The 24,538-nt window shown below is 39.9% G+C and overlaps 1 protein-coding gene across 1 annotated transcript in view; it reads right to left on the bottom strand.

Moving 5' to 3' along the window:
- Positions 1-24,478, bottom strand: part of PAG1 (phosphoprotein membrane anchor with glycosphingolipid microdomains 1) — a 138,237-nt gene extending 113,759 nt beyond the window's left edge. The window contains exon 1 of the mRNA XM_011937139.1: positions 24,006-24,478. The gene's annotated coding sequence lies outside the window, so the exon portion shown is untranslated. The remainder of the gene's footprint in view (positions 1-24,005) is intronic.
- Between the last annotated feature and the right edge of the window lie 60 nt (positions 24,479-24,538).

The following is a 24,538-nucleotide window of genomic DNA, read 5'->3' as shown; positions in this document are numbered from 1 at the left end:
GAGAATCGCTTGAGCCCAGGAGGTGGAGGTTGCAGTGAGCTGAGATCACACCATTGCACCCTAGCCTGGGCAACAGAATGAGACTGTGTCTCAAAAGAAAAAAAAAAAAAAATTGTAGAAGCAGCAGCAGCAACAGTGACTATATGTGCCCTTGTAATGCCTAAAATATTTAGTACCTCATCATTTACAGAAAAAGTTTGCTGACCCATTTTAAAGAAACTCTTGCATATTCTTTGCATTGTGTTAATAATGGAACAGAATGACAAAACCCAAATGTCTATCAACAGGAGAGTGGATAAGTCAATTGTGGAATACTCATACAACAGAACTCTATTCAGCAATGAAAATGAACCACAGCTAGATGCAACATACTGTAATCTCAATAATAACTGAGTAAAAGAAGCAAGTCACAGGGCACACTGAGTAGGACTCGAGTTGCACAAAGTTACAGAACAAGCCCAGCTAATGTTTCAGGGATAAGTGCATGCATGTGGCTCTATGGCTATAGGAGAACAAACCCTTGGCTGCAAGACTACACTGCAGTCAGTCACCTGGGCTGGCCAGATACCCCATGCTGGGGCTGGAGACCTAAGTAAGTCATTTTGTATGTTGTCCATTATGATTTAAAGAATTTTGACAGTTTTAGGAAAGGGAAGACATTTGAGGTGTCATTGGGCTCCTTCTAAATACATATCAAAGATCAGTGGGGAAAAAATACTGATTTAAAGCTTAAGATTTCTCAGAACCAACATTTACTCTAATTTTAAAATACTTTGGTACTGTCTAATTACCTCATTCTTTTTTTTCCAAAAATAACTCCTCAATATCTATTATCTCAAGAGAGCTTTACATCTGGGTGTGCTTCTTTGATTATGTATTATTTACCTCCCAATTCCTTCCTAAAAGGATTTGAAGCAGCCTGAGTAATTTAGATGTTTATGAAAAAAATGTACTAGACACAAGTGGAACATTATGTTTCAACAGCAGTTCATTAGAATTACAACTGGTTATCAATGCTATTTTTATGATCTTTAATCCCCCAAAGTCCATTACCCTTCAAAAGAATAGTTCCTGGCACTAAAATAAGCATTCCATAATCATTATTAACCGTGGATTTTTTTCACCTCTCTTATTTTTTTCTCTACTGCATTTAACACCATAATGTGTTTATCCTTGCTATAGTTAGGGGGTCAGGGTTAGGGTTAGGGTTAGGACAAATAGCAAAATGACTATAATACAAATAGCAAAATGACTATAATACAAATAGCAAAATGACTATAATACAAAATTAGACAAATAGCAAAATGACTATAATATCTTTTGGTGTAATCAGAAAGAGCTGGGTAAGGAGATCTAGAAAATAGTGGGAAAGTACTAAGTCACAAAAAAAGAGCCCAAATAAATCTGCCTTGCCTATTTAATGCAAACAAACACATATCTGAACAGACAAGCAAACTAACCCACCACCCACCTTCAGAAAAGTTAGCTTAACATGCCAGTGGAAAGATCTAGAAATGCTAAACTCTAACAAGAGCAAAGGAAAGTTGTTATGGAAAATATCAAAGTGAAAGGATTTAGATAAACTGAAGAGGTTCATTTATCATCCTTAAGGAAAAAAGGTACATCAGCAAAGGACAGTTTCTTTCTTGTCAATAATAGCTGATCTATTTGTTTTTAGCTTTTTGAGAAAGCATTGTACCACATTCTTATTGTTCACCACTGTAATTCAATATGCTAAATGATTTTTACAAGTGGAGATTTATCACAATTCTGTCAAGAACTGTGAAAGATCTGAGATTTCACCCAACTTACAAGTTAACAAGTTGGCCTGCACATTTTTACAGATGCTGGAAGAAGATACAAAACTCCTGGGTCTGAGGCAAAGGACTTAATTATTTACAGGATAGTTAACAGCATTAAGTTTCTTTCATGTTCAGTCACTTCTACTTGGTGCCCAAATACAGGGGGCACTGAGGAGGGACTCGGGCAGACGCTGTGCATGCAGTGGGGTTTGTATCATATTTAAAGAACCCTGAGTTTAGGGAACATGAACTGTTCATAATGGAGCCTTGCCCTGCTGGGAGACATTATCTTTATTGGATTGTACAGTAAACAAACCTACCCTTTGCTCTGGAGGGAAACACTATCTTTAGCTTCTACAGCTTTATCTTCTACAGCTACATTACAAACATCCTTGAAAAGACAGTTTAGAACAAAAGGGTTGTCAGTGCCTCTGCTTGCACGACATGCAGAAACGTGAGAGACCATGAAGAATGGTCTCCCAGCATGCTCATTTAAAAAACAAAAACAAATCTGTGAGGGAAGACGTTGATTGAAATTGCATTAAAATTATAGATTAATTTTAAAAATCACACATGATCCTATATTGAGTCTCTCAATCTAGAAATTCTGCATATATCTTTCTACTTACTCTTAGCTCTTTTATGCATTTCAATAGTTTTACAATTCTCTTCACAAAGGGCCATGAGTAGTTTCTGTTGCTAATGTAAACGGTATTTTTGTGTAATTAAAACAATCTCAAACAATTACCTAATTTTCCTGGTGTACAGGAAAACAACCACGACATGTCCCACAATTTTTCTACACTCTCTCCCAGGTAATCTGTGGAATTCCCTTTTGGCTTTATCAATCCACAGCACTCTATAAATATTCAATGAGTATTCTATGTCACTGGGGTGGACTATAAAACAGGAACACATCTATGGAGCTCTTATTCTGTGCCAGACTCTGTTCTGATGCTTTCTATATATTAGCTCTTTTATTTCTCACAAAACCCTATGAGACATTCTGTTATTTAGATGAGGACAATTAAAAAGATAGGATATGTAACTTGCCCAACATCACAAGTAAGTGATTGGTTCCTACAGACTAGATCCAATGCTAGACACTGAGGAAATAAAAATTAAGATGTGACATCTGCCTTCAAGAAGCTCATAGTCCAGTGGGAGAAAGAGAGACCACTAACCAGAAATTATAGCAGAGTGTGAAAGGCATTTTGAAAGGGATTTGTAATAGAGCACATGGGAATGCAAATGAGGGACACTGAAACCAGATGAGGTTAAGGTGGTTGGCCAGTCAGGATCAGCTTCTCACAGAATAGGACACCTGAAGAGGGAAGTCAGCTGACGAACTTTAGGGAATGGTTTATGAAAGCCTCGGGCCACACGTGAGGAACCCTGAGTTATATAACTAGAACACAGATTACACAGCAGAATGCCAGAAATGAGGCTGACTGACCACTAGGGTGGTCACTAAAGACTCTGTATGCCACATTAAGGAGTTAGATCTCTTACCTGGAGACAACGGTCAGAAAAATCAATGAAGGATTTTAAAGAACGACCTGAGCAAATTGGCATGTTAGAAAATTCTCCCTGGCAAGAGGGTGGAAAATATTGATAATATAGTCCAAGTGTGTCAGAATGGAGACTAGCTAATACAGGAACATATGTCATCCAGATGATAAGGGTCTAAACTAACAGAATGGCCAAAGGACTTGAAATCAAAAGCAGATTCAATATTTAATAGATAGAGCATACAGACCTTGAAGGATGAAGAGGCATCAAGAGTGATTTCCTGTTTTATTTGCCTCATCTATTGAATGGGAGACAGTAAGCCACAGACTACAGGAAGATGTAAGATGTGGCAGAGGGAAGCATATTGGGGCATACTGACAAGCTGGCTATTTGCACATGCCGAGTTAGAGCATTATATAGCAAAAATTCATTTTGTATCAGGCACCTAAAGAATTCTCCAAAAGATGCACTAAACACAATTCTTTTCCCCTATGACCTAGTAGAGAATACAGTCATGTTTCACTTAATGACAGGGGTACATCCTGAGAAATGCATCATTGGGCAATTTCATCATATGAACATCATACAGTATACTTACACAAACCTAAATGGTATAGTGTACTACATACCTAGGCTATACGGGTAGCCTATTGCTCCTAGGCTACAGTTTCAGCCATGTTACCGTACTGAATACTGAGGCCATTATAACACAACATAGAAAAGATACAGTAAATATATGATTTTATAATCTTATGGGACCACTGTTTCATATATGATCCATCACTGAAAAAAATGTTGGTATGTGGTACATGATTATATACATATATAAATAAAGAATTCGCAGTAGGACTTGGTAAATGCTAAAGTCCATGAAAGCTTCAACAAGCAGTCAAGGACCAGTTTTATCAATGGGATTTTAAAAATGCATCCTAAGTCACAGGATGAAGAAAGAAGAAGAAGAAGAAAAAAACCCTGTCCAGGTGCAGTGGCTTATGCCTAAAATCTTTTGGAAGGGTGAGGTGGGAGAATTGCTTGAGCCTAGGAGCTCAACTCTGTAGTAAGCTATGACTGCATCACTGCACTTCAGCCTCAGCAACACAGCAAGACCTTGTCTCAAAAATAAATAAATAAATAAATAAATTTAAAAAAGAAAAAGAAAGAACAAAATCTGGACAACACTAGTTTAGGCATCTATCTGAATAAAAGTAAATCCAGGCTGGGTGCAATGGCTCACACCTGTAACCCCAACACTTTTGGAGGCTGAGGAGGTGGATGGCTTGATCTCAGGAGTTCAAGACCAGCCTGTGCAACATGGCAAAACCTCATCTCGCAAAAAAAGAGAGAAAGAGAAAAATCAGCTGGGCATGGTGGTGTGCCCCTGTAGCTCCAGGCTACTTGAGGGGCTGAGGCGGAAGGATTGCTTGAGCGCGGGAGGTCAAGGCTGCAGTGAGCTGTGTTTACTCCACTGCAGTCCAGTGTGGGTGACAAAGCAGGACTCTGTTGCAAAAAATGAAATCCATTTGTGAATATTAAAATGACAATATCATTTCCTATAATGAGGCAGTGAAGAAAGACATTTATTCTGAATATAATTTGATCTCTGTTAGATATGACAAATCCATAGAATCTTTACACGTCAACTTTACACTTTAAATGTCAACCAATTAACCATCAAATGTTGATGTCCCTCTACAGATTCAGCAATATTAGCTTGATCCAAAATTGTATCCCTTGTCATGGAACTGATTCAACAAATGAAACAGCATTACAACTTTTAAAATTAAGTTCTTCATTGAGCAGTATGCTTTTTTCAACATCATATAGAAAGAAAAATGAAAATTGTTTCTCAAGTTCATGGTATATGCCATTTTACCTCGTCAGAAGGACATGAGATCTGATTTAATAATTCACTTTTAATCCCAACTGATCTCAAAACTAATGCTGATTTTTTGTGGTGGTGAGCTTTAACAGGAGAAATTATATGAGAATTGAGAGAGAAAGCATAAAACACGCCTTGTATCAGATCTCTCTTTAAATCTCAACTCAAAACTTTCTTAGCTGCATGAGATAGGCAAGTCACACTACCACCTCAACTAGATTTTCTCTCCTGCAAAGTAGAAATTGTGAGGCCTTAATGTACGATACACATTACTGTGCTTAAAAAATACTTGTTCCTTAATAAATGTTTAATAAGTGAAGACATATACTAAAAGCAACAACAACAAAACAGAGAAAAATGATATGCTGACAGTATATAGCCTTCTTGGCACCATCACAACCAGCTGCTCAGAAAACAGAACTGACTGTATGCCTTACCTGAATCTGCCCCAGGTAAGGCAACTACCTGCAGTGGGTGAGCCATGAATCCAGGATGCAGCTACAACTGGGGAGATAATCTAACATTTGATTAATTTTTAAAAGTCTGAGGGTGGTCCTAAAGTCTAGAAACCAATGAAGACCCATGTACAATTAATGGTATGTTCATTTTACTTTACATAATGTGTTCTAGAACATAGATGCCTTCAGACTTTATGAACAATCTATGTAATCAACACATAAATGCTTTCGCTACAGTCACAAAGCTAAAATCTCTCCCCCATGCAAATCCATCATTCTTAAAATTGCAGTTAACTGTCTTCCTTTCAAGATTGTCTCTGAGGTTCCTCTTTCACTTAGACACAAATGTAGCCACAGACAAGGAGGGGACATGTTGCTTTTACAACATGATCATGTCTTGTATGCCATACCCCCAGATGTGGCCCTGAGCCCACCTTACACCATAAATGATATAAGTGAGACTGACCACCAAGACCAAGCAGCACAATATCCCCCTAGGGAAACCTGTGCACAAGAAATCACCCTCTCTGGACGATCAGCCACACACAGTAGCAACAGAATTTGATCGCTGCTGATGAAAATAACCTCAGGAAGCAGTGTACATCCAACGTTCTGAAATAATCAAAGCAGCAATCTACACTGTGACAATCATGGTGTGGTCTGTAAACAAAACGGTCTGCCTCACCCCAGCCAATTCTGCAGGACATAATGGCCAGGCTTCAGGGGGAGATACAGCCCCTCCATCACTTCCTGGCATCTCATTCAAACTGGGTTCATGCCAGAGACAGGCAGTTCACACCCTGCAGTCTGCTGTGGGGTGGGGGCTGACATTCTAGAGGATGCTGCGGTAGGGCTCACTGTGGTTCTCCCCAGATGAGAGCGTGTGGCGGAGCAGGGGGCCACCATGGGAAAATGTTTTATTGTCTTTTGTTTTTTTTCATCTTCTTCCTCTCTACCTATACCCCAGGAGGTACGTCTTCCTAAAAGTCAGGCCAGGCTAAACTTATTATAAAATTAAGTCTTCCAGATAAATATATTCAATACTTTATCCACATGAGCAAATTAAGCTAGAACCTTCCTTACACATTCAGATGGGGGCAGGCAGGTAATTTATTGAAGCAAATGTGTTTTCAAGCCAGCTTTTAAACAAGATGTCTAATTATCAGTGTGCTTTTCACTCAGCAACCCTCCTCCACCTCTTCAACATCATTTTTGCAACTCTTGGTTCAAGAGCCACTTAAGAAATAAATGATTCATGGCAACTGAAAGCATGACAATTTTCTGGGAGGCCTAATGGTTGGGATTCTAGGTCTATGGGTGATAAAAATATGCTACCCCTTAACCCTCTCAACTTCTTTTATGGGAAAAAGAGGCCCAGAAACACCGATATTAAGATCTAAGCTCTCCTTTGCAATATGTATATATTTTCCCCTAGAACTTAAACTTCTAGCTTTGAGGAAAAAAAAAATTAAAGGTCTTCAGAAAAGAGAAAAGCTAGCAAAAATGAACACTCTGGTTCTATCCCAAGATGGGATACACCGAGTCCTGTATCTGAGAGATGGACTGTGTTCATGCATGAAACAACCCTCAAAGGTTTTCTGAATTTTGCGGGGCTGTTCTTGCCATTTTCACACAGGCAGGACTCTCCACAAAAAGCAGCAGATTGCTTTGCCAGCCATAACATGCACCAGCTGTGTGACCTTGAGCCAGATGCTTAATCACACTGAGCATGTTTCTTAATCTGGAAGCTAGGAAAAATACGCTTTTCTTACAGGGTTGTTTTGAGAATTAAATGGAATATTAAAGTTAAAGTACAGTCTTTAGACACAATATTTCTCAAAGATTGGTCCATGAACTCCCTGCATCAGGTCACTTGAAGGTTTAATGAAGTCTTCGATGCCAGTCCATGTCCTTAGATGAGGACCAGGTCCAGAAATTGGCATTTTAAAAGAGCATTTTAACAAGTTCATTAGGTCTCGTGTATTCACGGGGCTGTGAGGTCCAATCCAGGTTTGGACAGAGGACACAGAACAAAAGAGGCGCCCAGCATTTCAGCATCAAGTCAGCATGCTGCCTGTTCTATTCTCACTAAGTATCCTGATTTTCAGTTCCCAGCATCGTTGTCTCGGATTCCAATTCACCCTTTGTGCTGCTGCCAGAGTTATCTTCCTAAATACAAACCTGGCCATGCTGATTCCCGATCCTGAGTACAGGCACCCAACCTCAACTCTCTGCCCTTCTGGCCTTCTTCAATTGCCTGCATATACTCTGTCCAGCGTGGTCTCAATTCATGCCAGCCCTGGTTGTTTTGGTCACATTTCAGCTTAAATGTCACTTCCTCAGGGGGACCCTCCCTAGCCTCCCAGTCACTCCTAACGATGTATATATATATTTTACTCTCAGATAAAACCAAACGTCTACTACTGATAATCCCTTGGTTATGTGATTGAATCTTTCCACTAGGAAGTAGGGGTAGATAGCCTGTTTGCTTCTATATGTACTACCTATCCCTGTGCCTGCTACACAGTAAGTACTCAATAAATGTATGCTGCATGCCCTCTTAATTAATTATTGGCCTGCACCACTGCCAGCCTTGGCAAGGTTCTCACACTATATGTGTAAGACTGACAAATATAAAAGCTGCATTTCTTGCCATGCAACAGGACAACAGCCGGGTGGTATTTGCTTTGTGCAATATCTGTGCTCAGGGAAAATGAACGAATAAACAGAATTTCTGTAAACGGACTCCATTAAAGAAGGCTGGCATTTAAAGAATTCTTATGAAGAAGTTTGTTAAGTGAAGCATTTTGTCTTAATTTTTTTGTACAACTGGATATTCACGTAAATTTCACATTGCATTTCCTTAAAACAGCTCTGCATCCTTGTCATTAACACCAAAATCACCTCACTTAAATTTTCCTACTTAATAATAAAAATAAAACTACTATATTTGGAAGAAATAATTCCTTATAATAAAGCAATGAGATCCAGAGAGCATTGTAAGGCAGTCGTGTTGTAAGTGTTCTCTGCTCCTTTAGAAACTGAGGAGCCACGGGGCACAGCCAATGGTCCTTGCGTATGGCTCTCTGGAAAATGAACACGCATTCTGACCCTAGGAAGTCTAGAGAAGAGACCTCACAAAGATTACTTTATAAAGAAGGCTATCCACATGAATCTCTGCCCAACTCCTGGACTTGATAATATATAAAAAGAGGTTTTAGAGGCCCACAGATGTATTAAGAATAAACGAAAACTACGAAAAGATGACAGCTCAATTTTGGTAGTGGCCTCCCCTCCCTAATTCAGCAAAATTATGTTCTACACAATAGTTTTCCAGCAAAGACCCTGCCATCCATCTTTCTTGCAAGTGAAAAGTGAAGGGAACAATCTCAACTTGAGAACTTTAATTGGTTCTGCTGTGTGTGTCCTTTGGGCTAGCGAGTTTCAAGCTAACTGACAGCAGATGGGTGGGGAGGGCATATGGCTTTGGTTTACAGCGCCTTACAAAAATGAAAAATGGAAATACTAGGTTGCAAGGTAGGATGCCCAGTTAAGAAAGGAAAATCAGGCCCTTGGTGGGCTGCCTCATGATGGGATAAGTATAGGCCTTGCCTGGAATGGTTTCTGGCCTGCTGGGGGCACATGGCTGTCAGGAATTTACTGATGAGAACACAGGCCAAAGGGCAAGAAGTCACACCAGCCAGGTGCGGATAGGTGCCACTTAGCAGAACTCATTCTCTTGAGCTGAAGCTGAAAGCAAACACAGGGATGAGGAAGAGTTGTTTGTTTTTTAATCTCCTCTCATCCTTTTCAAAACTCCCTGCTATCCCTTCCACAATTGCTCTCATTCCCTAAAACCGACAGGTATTACACCCTATGCACCGGTGGTTCTCAGTGCTGGCTGCATCCCCAGGGAAAGCATTTAAAAACCACCAAGGTTGAGGCCCCACCCCCAGGGCACTTTAACCAGAATTACTGGGGGTAGGCCCTGGAAATCAGTTATGGTAAATGTGAAACTTCCCCAGTTGATGTTAATCACAGCCAACATGGAGAACCACCCTTTAAAAAGTATCACCAGAACTGGGGAGGGGGAGGGGTGGAGGATGTCGTTAAATGTGGAAGGGGGTGCCGCAGCAACAAGGTGAGGTTGTCAGCTTCTTAACAACAGGAAATGTGGTAACAAGAAGGAATGTGTGCAAACTCAGGAAGAGCTTGGTAAGAGGAGGCAGGTGCAGTACCAAGGCAGGACAAGTTTAGCTCTTGAAAGCTGGGAGGTAACACAGAAAATGATATCTGCAAAGAGGCTGTAAGACTTGTGAGAAAGTTATTGGCAGAGGCTGGAGTAGGAGGTGGCAGTACACCAAGACACCTATGAAAGAAGTCTGCGGGTAGGAAAGGCAAGGTTTGTAATTCCACAACCAAATGGCAATGATTCAATTTCATACTGATGTTTCTCCTTCAGACAGAGATTTTGGTGGCAAGTTGAATCAATTAAGAACTTGAAAAAAAAAAAGATGTAATAAACAGTAGTAATGTAGTCCCTGGTACATGCTTCTGAGTGTCTACAAAAGCATCCAGAATTACCACCTTACTCCCATAGGTAGACCTTACGCAACACGTTGCTCTTTGAAAACTTAGTACTGCCTTGATGATGCTCTTGAGTCCTTAGAAGACAACATTCTTGAATGTTCCTATAAATGTTTTATCTGATGCTGGTGCAATACTACACTCTGCTCTTTCCTATAATTTGCAGAAATTGGATCCTCTTGCTTGTAAATGGGTCCCATAATCTATAGTATATTCTGCTTAAGTAATATTGCTATAAGAGTGTGCATTTTATTTGTAAGAAAGCAAATTGTACACATCCATCAAAATATTCATTTACATTCACTACGGGTCTACAGCAACTCGGGAGTGCCACAGGAAACCGGTTAAGACTCACTGGCCTGCAGTTATAGTTTCCTAAGTACCACCGCTGGAAATCTGGAAATTAACACAGATGTGAAATTTATGGTTAAAAGACTAACGGGCTTGCTAAGGACCATTAGGCAAATTACATAAGGTGATTATGCAAAATTCAATAATTTGCAACAAGTCTTCAATGTCTTGGTTTGGACTGGTATTCTACTTCTGAGCTGTGGGTCCACTACAGAACCCCACATAGTTTTCTTCATGTCTTTATCTTTCTTGAACTCTAAATATCTTTCCCACAAGAAAATTTACTCTAGTGGATTCTCTTCCCTGGTTTGACTCTCTTTCTATAGCAGTCTAGTCTCACTGCCCAGGATTTCATGATGGGTATGAGGGCTACCAAGCTTGAGTCTGGGGCTACCTGGGATGGCAGCTGCCATTGCTACCTCTGGATTTTTCTCCATGGTTATCTTTTTGACCCAACAAAACTATGTTATTCTTCTTGGGCCCCAGGGCTGGTGCAGATGAACATGGCTACAATCCAGGCCTTCAGCAGAGAGGTGAACCACAAACCACAAACCTAGCTGACCATAACACATCTGTACCTGGCCTTCGTCCACCAAAAGTGAACAGCTAATTTGGCATTTTGTCAAGTCTGATAGGAAGTTAACATGAAAAAGAAAGACAAATACATCCATGGCTAAGTTAAATGAAGTGTGTATATGGCAGAGGGGATTGGAGGGTGGGGAGCTAGAAAGAAGATGAAATGCAATAGTTTGAAATGCAATATCCTGGGATACACTGAGGCAGTCTCACAAACCTTTACCCACAATTTTGAAATGCAAAAATTTCTGAAAACAGAGTTTCTTTGTATTTTGCTACGAAATGAATTTGCTCCTCAAACTGACCTGAACTGACATGTGGTTAGTTTTTCTCTAACTAAATGTGAATATTCATCCACTTTGCTACAAAAATTACTGTGTGTTGCCTGGATCCTATGGGGGTATTACATTAATAGGCAATGTATGTACTGTATTACCTTTCTAAAAGCTGAATTCTGAAAGATACTTGGCCCCAAAGGGTTTGGCTAAGAAATGGTTGACCAGAATACAGCTCCCAAACAGGCGTGTTCTCCAGATTTAATCCTGTTGTAGTTTCCCCACATCTTGCGGATATTTATCTGACTTCAGCTTTTCAGTGATTTCTATACCATTATTTTTGTAGATAGAGTTACAAAAGTAGTAGAGGGGGTGACCACCATTGACACAGGGACAAAGCTGAAAAACAGGCACACCTTCCACTGTTACACACGTGCTTTTCTTCTTTGCTGCATGTTTCACTTTATTAGTCTGAGAGTTCCGATAACTAAGAGTCCCCGAACCTGCACTGTGTATGGTATAGGCAATATAAAAAATACAAGGTGATGCTGATCTTGAAAAACAAGATAGAAACTACATTTTTATTGGTAAATATTGATATCTCAAATGAAATGTCCAGAGATTTGCTAAAAGGCAAATATATAAAGACAGAAAAGAAAGCAAGCGATAGAAAGATTGGTGGCTTCCTGGGGCTGGCAAGGGGAATGAGAATTAACTGCACGCAGGCACAAGGGAGCTTTCTGGGGTGATAGAAAAGTCCTAAAGCTGAATTGTGGTGACAGTTCCCTAGCTCTGTACGTTTACTAAAAATCAGTGAATTGTTCCGTTGAAATCGGAGACTTTTATGGCATGTAAACTATAAGTCGATGAAGATGATGAAAAACTAATTTCCCAAATTCCTGAAGTAACACTTTTTATGTCAATGCCTTCCCTTCTTTCCTGACATTTCATAGTAATACGAGTTGAAATTTAAAAAGACAATAAATGAAACTTATTCCTAATTATCAAGGAAAAACTAGAAATCCTTTACCCACAAATGACTGATATTACATTTAGTCAGAGGACAATCCCTTCCAGATATTCTCTTATATTTAGCAAATGAAATCTAAATTATTTTTATCTTAACATGCCATGCATACCTCTAATCACAGCATACATCACATCGACCAGTTTGATTTTATTTACTAATCATTTTGACAAAGAGAGGGTATACCCCAGGGCAAGAACCATGTCATAGTCTTCACTGTTTTCTCAGAGCCTACGAGGTGTTCAATATATGATTACATTAAATGCAATGATTTCTTAACCAGAACCATCTATCACTTTTCGTTTGCGTAAAAAATATAATACAAATTAAACAGACATTCCCTACCTTCTAAATCAGGGTTTCTCAAGCTTAGCACTATACATATTTTGGGGTAGAAAATTCTTCCCTGGGGAGGCCTATTCTGTACAGTGTGGAATGTATAGCAGCATCCCTGGCCTCTACCCACCAGATGCCAGTAGCATCCCCGTCCCCAACCATGCCAACCAAAAATGTCTTCAGACATTGCCAAATGTCCTCTTCGGGGGTTAAGAACCACAGCTCTAGACAGAAAAAGTTTAAGATGGATCAAACCAAACCGATGCGGACACATTTCAACAATGCCTTTCATGCTATGGCTTCTGAAGCTAATGAGAACATCAAGAAAGAAAAAGCATATGACTAGTAAATAATGATTCTCTGACCACAGGTCTTGGCGTATTACAGGGAGAGAAAAGGAGAGAAATTCTTTTCATTCTCCATGTAACTGTGGAGATGCACAAGGCTAATTCTAATATAAGGCTGACAGTTTTCAGGAAATGTGGAGCCGTGGAAACACTAAGAGAAGTGTCCAAATGCCAAACAGCCTGTGGCTATAAAACAGTCTGAAAGAAGCATGCTGGTTGCCAGCACCGCGCTGTTTATTATGAATTGTATCTAGGAGAACAATTTTGAAAATGCTATTGAATATTTATTAAAAGGAAAGATCTATAATTCAGGTTGTGACATGCCACTATTAGCAAATAACTCAGCCAGTTGGAAAGGTTAAGAATGGTGGTAGCAGAAACCATTAAATTAAGTGTAAGTTTAGTACATCAGTGTTTTATTTTATTTTTCTCAATGACCACAGTATTTAGCAATCCTCTCCCAAATATCTCAGCCCAAGGACTAAAAAGCTGTTATCCATATTGTATCCTTTTAATAAGACTCCAAATGTTTTGGTTTCAATTCTACCTTGGACATACTGAGCATTTCATACTAAAGTTCAAGATGGACGTTTTGGGCAAAGTGACCACTACATATTAAAGCAAAAGAAAAATATTCCTAACACTAAATATGTACATATATTTCTCAGGATTTATGATCAATATTTTAACATACCTTTATTTCTTATTTAGCAAAACAAAGGAGTGGACTTCTAACCTCAACACCAACAATTTAGGCAATACAATGACACCATTCTAGTTTTCAGCCATTTCTATATTTCTTATCAATCTGTTCATATAAGAGAAAACTACCACAGACAGTTACGTGTTAATTCCTAACACTTAAAAAGGAAGCATATCTTTTCCAATTCTATTGGTAAAAATATTTATATTTTGCTCTGTGCGCCTACTAGTAAACATAAACAGGTTTAGGACTCTTTAATATTAAGCACGTAATTCCTAAATCCACTAAGAGAAAGAACATACACGATGTGCAAAAGTACTCCATTCAATCAAGCTCTAACTGTACACATAATTATGGTATTCAAATTAGATTACTAATTTAGACATGTTCTATCACGTCAGGTATATACTAACATAAAAATGTCTGAATAAAATTTGATCAGAATAAGAAAAATGAGGTAAAGAAAATTTAATTACTCTTTTTAGAAAATGAAAACTCTTAGTATATAATATTAAAATATATACTCATAGAAAGATGAGTAGGAAATGCAGTTTAATTGCTCATCTTGGTAGTGAGTAATAAATACAGTAGTGTCAAATCACCTGAACAGAACACTAACTCTATGCCCTGGATTATGATATTTGCATTTGGACGAAATTGGGACACATGAGGCATGAAATGACCAAATTAATCTTCATTTTACCTCATTTGAGTTTCATCACATATTATTATAAAGTACAATAAAAATCAAATATAAAATACCATATTACTTTGTATTGTTATTTAAATTTTCACATGCCTATGTTGTAATTTTTCAACTACATTGGACTAAGGCTACTACAATATACCATGTGTAGTGATAATTCAGAACTAAGATAGCTGCCTAATATTTCTTAAAACTTTTTAAAATTTATAAATGTATTGTTATTTTAAAAAATCAGCACCAATAACAAAAGAGCAATCCACCAAATGTCACAAAGGCATAAGCCCCCCTTGGATTCAACTTTTCCTACCGAAGCTAAAATGTAAAATAGGCACCATGAAGCTTGAAATTGAGATTTAGGGATAAGCATTAGCACCAGCATTTTGCTACTTGCTAGAAATTGCTTTCATCTGGAAATTGCAATTTAGTAAGCCTCCTAGATATTTTTTGTGAAAGAAAAAAATGCAGCATCATAAACTTTTTCCAACAGCCATAACATTCTATATACTTTTCATGATTCTAATATTATTGTATATTAAAAGCTAATATCTGCTTCAATAGTAGCAAAATTAGGTAAATAAAAAATTTAGACTATCAGGAGCCAAAATACAAGTTGTAACATTAAACTAAATCCCTTTGACTCATCCTGCATCATGTCTTCTGCATCATTACAGAAGACAAATGCTTTAACACTTTGGCATTAAATGAATAACATAATAGCTGCTTTGGCAAGACAAAGCAAGCAATATCATTTAATGTATCTGGAGAATTCAAAAATATTACAAGAGGAAAACCAATCGTTTAAAATTAATTAGGCTAAATTTTATTTTTTATACATGCACACACAGGTACGTGTACACACAGAACACCTCTTACAGACAACAGCCATTGCAACTGCTAAAAAATAAATTCCATTGTATCACAAGTAAGTTTAACCACAATAATCGTATAAGTTAAAATACTGAATCCTTATATTTATACTCAGGTTCTTTTTTAGTGCTCTTGAGATAATGAATGTAAAAGATTTTCATTTTGTGAAAAAAAAAAAGATTTTTTCCCCAAACTTAATCACATATATTTGCATAAATAATCTGTGGCCCATCAAATATAGAAATTGTAGCTGATACAGTTTCTACTATTGGTGCTTTGGGCAGACTAATAAAGAAAATCTCTTAAATATAACACCCCCTAATTCTTCTTTAGTAGCTACTCACAAAGATACAGCAACATGATGGAGTGGTATGAACCCAAGACACCTCATTTTGGATTCTAGAAGCTGTACCACTTACTAGCTGTGTTATCTCACCCACCCAATTGAACCCTGTATCTCAGTTTCCTCATCTGTACAATGGGAGTGATTCTGCCTTCAGGTCAAAATGAAAGGACAAATGTTTAAGGACTGAAAGGCATAATATTTAACTAAAACATATGGTAATGATTTCCATTATCTCCAAATTCTCCAGTTAGTCCATAATATAATGTGTCCTGTTTTTAGAAGACAAGTGAAAATTACAGGATATTTTACTCAGCATACATCAAATAATCCAGTGAGCCGAAAGTCTCATTAATAATTATATAAGCATCAGTTCAAAGGTCCAAACCCTCTAAATAACATTATGGCCATGATAAAAGCTTAGTTTTTCGAATCTGTCAAATAATGGGTCATTTATCACCTTCTCTTTCAGTGTGTTTATTTTGTGGATAAAATGAGATATGCCTGCTATGGGGAACTGAGGCACTTCATGCACCAAAAAAGTGATTCTTTCATTTTTCCCATTCTCCCAAGAAGCCTGTGTTCTGCTGTCAATGAAGGAGAAAAATAAATGGAAAAGAAAAATAAGAAATGACAATTCTATAAGCTTCTTGAGATCTAGAAAAAAATAAGAAATGAAAATTCCATACGCTTCTTGAGATCCAAATTCGTGCTTTTTTAGTTTATTTCTTCCCCCATCCCTTTTCCCACCCACCTTCCACATAGTAGGTCTTAATATTTATTGACCAGAACTGGAAACTCTTAGGAGAAAAAGCCACCATTATCTGTGTAAACGGAAGCAAGTTAACAGTCAGACCTGTCCCTTTGCTCTCTTTTTATTTCAATTTCATTTCTTCTGTCGCTCAGCTCCCATTCAATCAAGCAGCTCATTCTGCTTTGCCTCTGGCTTCTACCACTTTGTGACCATGCACTTGTCAAAAACTTCTCTCGCTTAATCTTACTATGCCATCTCTTTTTCTTCTGACAGCCACCTTGACCTTCGTCTTTTTTTTTCTTTTTTTTTTTTCAGTCCACACATTCTCACAGGCAGATCACAATCTCAACAACATTTTCACATACACAGAAGACTTGCAAACCTACATTTCCAGCTCAGCCTCTGTTTTGAATTCCAGAACCACAGGCTGTACAACTGCCAATTGCATCTCAGGTCCTGGATGTCCCTCTGGTGCTTCACGGTGCATAAATCCACAACTTGTCATCTTCTCCTGCAAACTGCTCCATCCTCTGTATTCACTAACATCTCCAATGGCACCCTTGTTGATTCAGTTACCCAAGCTAGACACCTGGGAGTCATCCTTAAATTCACCATCCCCTCCTTGCTTCTCCCCTTAATGTCCCCACGCTTATCAGTGGGAGTTTAGACCTTAAATCCACACCAGTATTCAAAAGCTTTTTTTCGCACAGCTTATCTTATCTGTCCCTTACCCCATCCATTCTGCGTAATACACCCAGAGTGATCATTCTATAAAAGTACTCAAATTCATCTACAAGACTAAATATGGCCCACAAGACCCTCCAAAAGTGGCTCCAGCCTCCGCTCTCCATCTCCAGTCTCATTCCCCACCCTCAATGTGCACCAGCCACATGGAATGACCAGCTGTTCCACAACCCGCCTCTCCGGTACCTTTGTTGCACCATATTCCCTGGTCCCTCTCTCAGAATAATTTCTCTCTGCCCACTCCCACCCTCAGCCTCCTGGTACCCTCCTACTGGCTCTTCCAGACTCGATCAAGCCCAGCTGCCTGGAAAGTCATCCCCTTGGAGTCAGGCATCCCTGACAGAGCCCAGCATCCTTTAAGCGCTGGTTCCAACTGCTGCTCAGTGTCTCCTTCCCTCAGGAATCTGAGATTCTTGAGGGCAGAGAGAGGAATTTTCTAGTATTTGAGGTCTTATCACCTAACAACATGCCTGGTATCATATTAATATATATCTGGTGATTGTATAAATGAATAAATATCACCCCCACTAAATTTGACTGAAAACACAGACAAGCTGCTAGTGATTGATTACATGTCAATTAGAGGCTCATCACAGCCCTCCTTAGAAGCTGCTGGGGAAAAATTAATAAGGCCACTCTGATTGCAATTCCCAACTGAATACAGAAGGTATGCTGTTCTTGTGTATAGCTATGTTAGGAACTGGCTTTTTTTTTTTCTAATGAAAATAAAAAATTACTGTGTTATGTGTTTTTTCCTCTGACTTAGAACATGAGCTGCCTCAACACTTCAGTTTCCCAAGAATTTCGTCATGTTCCACCTCAATGTGCGTGATGAAGGAACGGGTATGGTTTGGGGTGAAAGGATGCCGTGGGAGGAAGCAACTTTAATAGTAATAATGGAGTCACAAATACAGTGAGACGAGATGCCTGAGGACTTACCTGATCACCCTTCATTCCTCAGAGCATAAATTCACATAAAAGCTTACATATGCAACCCTGGGGCTCTCTCAACACAAAGATGGCAGATGACACTAATGCTGATTTAGTCACACTTTTTGGGACTTTTAGAAAATCAAGAGAACCTGATTACTCGCAAATGAATACATGATACGGTACCTACGGATTGGGTCAGCTGGACATCTATGAAATGCGAGAGGGAAGTACAAAGCTGCTAGTGACCGATTTTATTTTTATTTACTTATTCTGAGACAAAGTCTTGCTCTCTTGTCCAGGCTGGAGTGCAGTGGGGTGATCTTCTCGGCTCACTTCAACCTCTGCCTCCTGGGTTCAGGTGATTCTCCTGCCTCAGCCTTCCGAGTAGCTTGGATTGCAGGTGCACGCCACCATGCCCAGCTAATTTTTGTATTTTTAGTAGAGACTGGGTTTCACCATATTGGCCAGGCTGGTCTCAAACTCCTGACCTCAAGTGATCCACCCTCCTCAGCCTCCCAAAGTGCTGAGATTACAGGCATGAGTCACCGCGCCCAGCCTAGAGACCAATTTTAAAACTACTTCTTCTTCTTCCGTATTTTTCTTTTTTTTTTTTTTTACTTGCTTACTCCATAAAGTTCACAGGATTTCAGGAGCTCTGTATTTTTAGCAAATGCCCCCAGTCAGGCCAATTTCCCTGTCCTCTGCAATAAACAGTCTACATTTAGGAGACTAAATTTTTAAAACCTTTTTAATCACTTCTCAGGTTAAAAAAAAATCACACAGTCCTATAACATCAAGGATGGGGATGAATGAGAGATCAACAGGATACGCCAAAATATTATAATCATAATAGTTCCTTTATAATTCACACTCCAGGGGATGATATGAATTAACTTATTGAATAAATATTGGCGCCAGTATGAAACCGAGAAAACATAGAGCGGGTAGGGCTCAGGAGAAGGGTTTTGAAAATATTACAAGATGGTTTTAAAATTGTCCTTTTACCCTCCATTTTGACTGCAGTTAGAAAGGCTATGATACAGACATGGAAGATTTGATGCAATGTTCTTACTATAAGATAACGTGTTTAAGCGTTACTGGTTAGACCTAAGTGTTCATTTCCTTTAAAAACCATAGTCTCATGGGATGACAGATGACACTGTTATAGTAATGTGGTTCTCCCATGATAGTTCACTGCTGATACTTCTTTAGTTTAAATAAACTTATTTTTTTAATCACCCAAGAAAATCTCAGGTCTCCACACTTCTCCTTTTTTCAATGAGAATGATGCAAGCATGTGACACTAAACACAGATAAAGTTAACATGCCTCCCCACTGTGCTCTACTATCAGCTGAAGGTTTTATGCTTCCTATTTCACAAAGCGGACATGTGGTTTTCTTTTTTGAGCTCATTGCATGAACTAAGCTTAAGCTCTTCTTCTACAAAGATAATGGAGATGATATTTCCTGTGCCATCAATTCCTGCTGCTGGCAGTGGACAAGAAGGTAGGCATGTGTCTTCCCACCATTCCTTCACCTGGGGACCAAGCAAGAAATAGTATAGGATTCTTTCGAAAAGCATAATATAGTCCATCTATATTATGTAATATATAAATCCATGCAACAGAGTTTAGCTATCACAAAGACTCAAAAATCAGAGGCAGCAGAATGTTCTATAAGTATCACTGGGCTCCTTGCACAGTTCTGGGCTCCACTCTTTACTCTGAAGCTCACTAGAGTGACCTTGGACAAGTGCCCTGACTTTTCTAGGCCTCAGTTGTCACTTCTGCAAGAGAGGATAATAAAGTACCACCACACGAGGTCATAGTGAGGATGAAGGGAAGTTCCTAACATGGTAGCCAACACACAGTAAATGCTCCCTGTAAGCTATTTATTCCAATTCTTATCCAGAAAGATAACCAGTAAGGACTAGAAATGTGGTCACATAAATCATGCACAGAGCTATCTTCCCCTCATACTTACCCTTTGCCCTTGAATTCAGCAATGAGCGAGCCCTCAGGAGCTGTCTGCAGGGCTGCATGTGAACTGCTTGCATGTATAACTTGTATAACCTCCCAACACGCCTCTCACAATGCATGAGGCAGGAGCTCTGGAACTATCAGTTCCCAACTCCTCAAGCCCAAAGTGAAGAAAATTCAAAACAGTACATACGACTGTCAATGATCTTCATTCATTTATATCCATATTAAAATTAGTTTGCATTTCTTTTACACGTATCTTCTGATGGATGTCAGAAGAAAATTATTCAGAGATTTAAAAGTGACACAGATACGCCACTAAATAGATAACAGATAACACAGATGGGAAATGAAACAACTATATGTATATTCTGAGGAGTTAGTTAATAATAAATCATGAACCTCGTTCAAGTCACAAAAGTGATCAGGGGAGACTTTTACTATAGAATAACCCAGAGCAGGGGAACACTTGAAATTAACTATTAATTGAGCAAAAGGGAATATCTGTTCTCTGAAAAGGAGGGTTAAAGTTGAAACAGAAGATAATTTAGAGAGATATGAGACGACTCAGTATGGCAGGGGCTCTTTTGGGCACTTTGCAACTATGGTATTGTGTCCCCAGGCACATGAAGGCAGCCTACAGGAAGAATAGAACTCTCGGAGAGTTTTGATTTTTTTTTTTTTTTTAAGCCAACTTCGAGCATTTGTATTGACGCACCATTCAGTGTTAGCATACATTAACTAAGAGGTTTCATTAAACATTAAATCAGTCTGTGATTTAAATTAAATCAGACTGTGAGTAGTCTGTGGTCTATGTGCCCTAGACAGCAATTAGATTTTAATCTCTAGAAACAAGACTTACAAAAGGCGAGAACACTATCTAGTATTTGGGTGATAACCTAAGACAGCCACAAAAATACCATGGCCTCTCAATCATTCCCAACCTCTGGAACCCAGGTAAGAAGTCTAACAAGCTATGGAAACCTTAAAGGAAGTACTGCTCACACAGCACCCTGGAATCTGCTTCCCATGACATGGGGTCCTAAGACTTGAAGGAAGCATGCTTATTTAATGGTAAGTATAAATTATTTCTATTTCTGAGCATGCAGTTTAATATGAGGCAAAGTGCAAGGCCTCTCTCTGCCCAAGGGAGTTCTCCAGCTGGGACTGAACTCATATCCAAGGATGATGCCGTTTGTGGATTGATTACTGCTGCCGTGCTGGTTTCCTTGACTGTGTAGATTGCTGCAGCTACACGTGCAGGCAGGAAACCAAACAGAGAACACCCTCCAGTGTAAACTCTAACATCACACCAATTTTTCTTTTTTGACTCTCTGAATGCATGAATAGAAAAATAATAAACCAACAGAATCTACTTTGAATTGAAAGACCTGGCACCTCTACCACACACTAGGAGGTTTGGAAGCATGGGCAAGTTATTTAACAATAATTATGATCATTTCTGTTGTGGGTGCTGCACTTTGCATACTTTCATCCTTAAGCTTACATTTCTTCATGTATAAATTGAGGATAATAATGCACCTACTTCATTTGCAAGTTGAAGCAGCAGGGTCAAAAAGAACATAGTTTTAACATGGACAGACATGGGTTAAAATGCCAGCTCCAATTTCTACTATTTGATCTCACTGAGCTTCCATTTTCTCATCTCTAAAGTAGAGATGAAGACACTCACCTCAAAGGACTGTGGTGAAGAACTGAGCAAGACATTGTTAAATACCAGTAGGTGTCTGTATCGCTAGACAGTGCACAATAAATGCTTATACCTTCTCTCTCCTATTAAACACATGAACTGCTTCTGTTAACATTCATCAGCAGCAATTCAATGTCCATAGGAGCAATTCAATGTCCATAGTATCCCAAGATGCATTTCCTTTCATAACAATAAAAATTTTTCCGAGAACAAGCTTAATATGCCAGATACTGGCCCAACAGCTTTATGTCTATGAACTCATTTAATCCTCACTACTGTTCAGTGGGGTAGGTACTACTACTGTCATCCCCATTGTACAGATGAAGACACTGAGGCACAGACTTCGGGTAACTTGCCTAGATTCAAACAGATGGTACCACAGCTGGCAGCCCGGCTCCATAGCCTGTCCTGCTAACCAGGATGCAATAGTGCTTACTGGGTCAATCTGTTTGAGATTCCATGCTTGGATGTAATCTCTTCTAGAGATAAGCACTGGATGCTCTCACAAACTGCAATGTGTTGATGTGACTAACTTTTCAACTTCTGAAATAACATTTTGTGTATTTTCTTAGTATTCCTAAAAAAAACCCTCTACATTTTAAATAAGGTGCCTATAACTAGTTCGTCTTGTTCTGTATGCTGAAACACCATAAATAAATGCACGTCTCTCTTCAAAGATTATGTAAATAAATCTTACATTAAAACATACCCCTGAGCTTTGGTTTAAACCATAATTTCAAGTCCAAATTAAACATATATGTATGTGTATATATATTTAGCAGGGAAGTCTTAACATGATCTATTTGGTTAAACTGATGACATCTATACCAATACTTCAAATATTCCTCTTATTTATAATATTCGCTGTATAACAGTCACACAGCAATACTGTATGGTATTTCAAAGTACTATTCCTTTTACAAGTTTAATCAAATCAGGTATTAAACATCAATGACGATAATCCATAGCTCTGCTTAAAAGGAATCTCTCAGGGACAGCTGAGAAAGAATGGTTAAAGATTTCTATCCTTCAAAGTAGGGCACTGCAGCTACCTATAAATCATGCTCTTTGTTTATTAAGATAATTAGGCCCATCAGTACACTTAACTTTTAGACTCAACAATTGTCTGGCATGAACAATTTCCACTTTTTCTAAAACAAAGGGGATGTGTTCAAAAAGCGGTCCTCTGCATGCTCTCTGCACAATGCATGCTATTTTAAAAAATGATTTATGGGTCTAATTCCTGGAGCTGCCTTGAAAAATATACTGGGTTGTTCCTCCCATGCTCCCTATTAGGAGAAGACACTCCAATTTGAAGAGTGCACTCTGTTTCAGACTTCAGGCCGCTATATCATGTCAGCATTTTCATTAAATACTGTTCAAGCTGGACTTTAAACAAATGGAATGGAGAGCCACAGCTGCAGCCACTGCAGAGACAAAGTTATCCAGCCGGGAGGCTTACATAAGAGGTGCAGGACAATCAGGGTGAAACCCAAGTGTGATTATTTGAATGCTATTTCTTGAGATTTGCCTACATTCTTAAAGTGTATGAAATCACATGCCCAGAGCTTCTTTAATTTGCCTTAGGGCATAAAACACCAGGTCGACATATAAGTTGTTTTTTCCCTAAAGGACTAGGCTCCAATTACGAAAAGGTTGGCAACTTCTGCCTAGGGGAAGAGTAAAGCGGGATGCGCGGGAAGCCTGCAGGCCTGAAAGGAATGGCTCGCCCAAAGACCCATCGCAGTGCTGGCCACACTCCCCAGAGGACTTAGGATGGAGGTGACAAGACCCTGCCCAGCCCCTTCACCCCAGCGCACACAGAGAGTCAAGGAGCTTGGAATGAATAATTAGCACGCAGCAGTCGAAATGCCCTAGAAGCACCTGTCCTCTCCCAGCATATTTCCAACTGGCACATTCATGAGATGCTGGGGTCAGCCAGCCCTGGACTCCAGACCTTCTAGCTGCCTGGTCCCCTTCTTGGCACCCTGAACTCCCTCCTCAAGCTGGAACTCTGCTAACAAGAGGTGCCACCCTCGGCTTCCCACAAGAAGATAAAACCGAACCTCTCCTTCCCACAGCTCCCTCCAACTTCAGAAACTACAGTCAACTTACTGGGACTGAGGAGGCAGGGAGTCTTCTTGGGGGACAGCGTTCGGAGGCAGCCTCTGCAAACTCGGGCGCGCAGCGCCGCCGCCCCGGCACAGCCCGGCGGCAGCGGCAAGTGCAGGACGAGGCGCCGCCGCTCTGCACCAGTCGCGTTGGCTCAGCTGTGCCGGGCGCCGGGCATTCGCCAGGGCACACGACTAAGCGAGGCAGCGGCGGGGACTGAGGCTACTGCACCCGGCCGCGCGGACCCGAGCGCTGCAGCTGCCTCCAGCCCCGGAACGCGGCGCTCCGAGCCCCTGGTGCGTGTCTCTGGCTCCAAGGGAATCCCGGCTCAACTAGAGACTCGGCAGGAGAAAAACCGATGTGGTGCCGCAGGCAGAGCCGCCAGCCCGCCCCCAGTCGGCTGGTCACTGGCGCGCAGACGGACCAGCGAGCGGTAGTATACCGCAGCCTGCACTCGCCGCCGCGCCGTGGAGAATGACAGGCGCCGAGGCGGAGCAGCAGCGCCGGGAGCGGGGCGCGAGTGCGCATGATCCCGG

Source organism: Colobus angolensis, unplaced genomic scaffold (genome assembly GCF_000951035.1).
Source record: "Colobus angolensis palliatus isolate OR3802 unplaced genomic scaffold, Cang.pa_1.0 Scaffold16, whole genome shotgun sequence".
NCBI classification, from domain to species: Eukaryota; Metazoa; Chordata; class Mammalia; order Primates; family Cercopithecidae; genus Colobus; species Colobus angolensis.
Note: the sequence above shows the minus strand (reverse complement) of the source record. Positions and strands in the feature narration are given on the sequence as shown.